We start from the raw sequence: 2,428 nt of genomic DNA on the forward strand, positions 1-2,428 counted from the left end.
GCTCTTCACTATTTTCATAAGGACAATTTATAATATAGTTTTACTATTCTCAAAAGATGAGTATCCAAAAAAAGTCACTCTTACATTACAATCTTTATAACAATTACTAAGTAGTGTTTCTCATCTTAAAATTACTAACCCAACAAATGAGCAACTCTTGATTCAATGATTCATTCATTCAGTGATTGCAAGAACTCTATAACCAATTTAGTTACAATGTGTTCATTCATGTTCCATATTGTTGTTAGCTGTCTTCCAGTCACCTCCTCCTCACCCCTCAGGGCTGATTTTACAAAGTAGATCGCCAGGCCTTTCTTCCTAGTCTGTCATAATCTGGAAGCTCCATTGAAACATGTCAGCATGACAGTAATATTTAAGTGTCTACTAACAGATGGTGGCTGCACTCAAGGTGCACTGACTAGGAATTGAACTCAGATCTCCCACATGGAAGGCAAGAATTCTACCAGTGAACCACTACCCCCCATTGCACGGAATTAACAAATACACTTCATATTTAAAACACAGTTTATATATTACAAGTATAATACTAATAAAATTTGTAACAAATTCTAAATTTTAATTTGTTAATTAGGATAAGAAAATTTAATTGCAGAACTGGGAACTGGAATGGAAAATATAGGTTTGGAAGAATAGTCAGAGGTCATCAAGTTTAACCTCTTACCTCCATTACATCTTGCAACCAGTAATTTGCAAGGAACACATACCTCCCTTAATAGCATCTTCCAGGTTTTAAACAATGCTCCAAACACTTTACTGCTAACAAAACTGTTACCTCAAAGCATTTTGTAGTCTGATCACAGAGAAATACAGAGAAACCAATAATTTTTTCTATGTATCAGAAAGTGACAGAAGCTACAGAAAGATCAACCAGTACAGAACTCTGATTGCCTCACATTTAATTACCTGATTAGCAAGTCAAACATGCAGACTCCATTATATGGCTAGGTGGGCTTGTAAGCACTGTCCAAGATATGCAGAATAGACAAGAAAGGCTGGTTCTTACCAAAGAAACGCAGGTTCTGCTTTATTCCACTGGCAGTAAAAAATATGCAAACTAGGGAATGGGGAAAATGAAGGATAGATAGCTACATTTATAACCTTTGTCCTTCTTTCAATTTACCTAAACTATCTGTTCTTGCTTGCAACTTGAAAGTCAACCAGACAGTAAAGCTTGCTTTTCTTACCTCCAGGGAGCTCTGATAGCGTGGTGCCTAAGGCACTTGACTGCTAACCAGAAGGTTGGTGGTTCAAACCCACCAGCCACTCCTTAGAAGGAAGATTGGGCAATCTACTTCCGTAGTGATACTGCTTCGTAAACCCAAGGAGGGGTCACTATGAGTCAGGTCCAACTCAATGGCACATAACAACAATAACAACAGGTTAGATAAGTTGTTGAAAATTCTCTTATCCTAATAATTTCCCCTAGTACACAACAGTTACATTCTCCAAATCCCTTTCAGCTGTAAGGGTAAGTCAGATATACCACCAAAAAAACAAACCTAGTGCCATCCAGTCAATTCCAACTCATAGCAACCCTATAGGGCAGAGAAGAACTGCCTCATTGGTTTTCCAAGGCTGTAAGTCTTTGAGGAAGCAGACTGCCACATTTTTCTCCCGTGGAGCATCTGGTAGGTTCAAACCACTGACCTTTTGGTTAGCAGCCGAATGCTTTTAACCACTGAGCCTCCAGAGCTCCTAAATCAGATAAAGTAGTCCTTTATCAATGTCATCAGGAATAAATATCAAGGAAGAATGAAGAGCATATTTAAAATAAAGGTCTGTTATGTCAGAATTCAGGTGTATAGGTACAAATAACAAACACACATCACATAATTATGAGGGTAATAATGTAGGATGCCAAAACATGCATTTCTAGAATAAACTCAAGTAACTACCCTAGATAAACTGTTTTTTCTTCAAGTATATTTTTGTACATAGACACTAATTTAGTTTTAGATGGACTAAATATGGATTTCACCTCACCCAAATTTCTAACTACATTTTATTGAAAGATAAAGTGGAAACAGGGCAAAATGTTATGATGACACATTAAGGGAACAATATATGTAAAATCAAGAGCAGGAAAGTAAAAGCAAGAACCTAAACATAGAAAAGAACATGTGAAGAGTATAAGAAAAAGCAACCAAACTCATTGCCATAGAGTCGATTCCGACTCACAGCAACTCTACAGGACAGAGGACAATTGCCCCATAGGGTTTCTAAGGCTGTAAATCTTTGCGGAAACAGACTGCCTTATCTTTCTCCTGTGGAGTGGTTGTTGTTGTTGTTATATGCCATCGAGGCGGCCCTGACTCATAGCGACCCCTCCTTGAGTTTCCGAGGCAGTATCACTACGGCAGTAGGATTGCCCAACCTTCCTTCCGAGGAGTGGCTGGTGGGTTTGAAC

The sequence above is a fragment of the Orycteropus afer genome, unplaced genomic scaffold (assembly GCF_000298275.1).
Source record: "Orycteropus afer afer isolate SDZICR_OR568_19922 unplaced genomic scaffold, OryAfe1.0 scaffold00010, whole genome shotgun sequence".
NCBI classification, from domain to species: Eukaryota; Metazoa; Chordata; class Mammalia; order Tubulidentata; family Orycteropodidae; genus Orycteropus; species Orycteropus afer.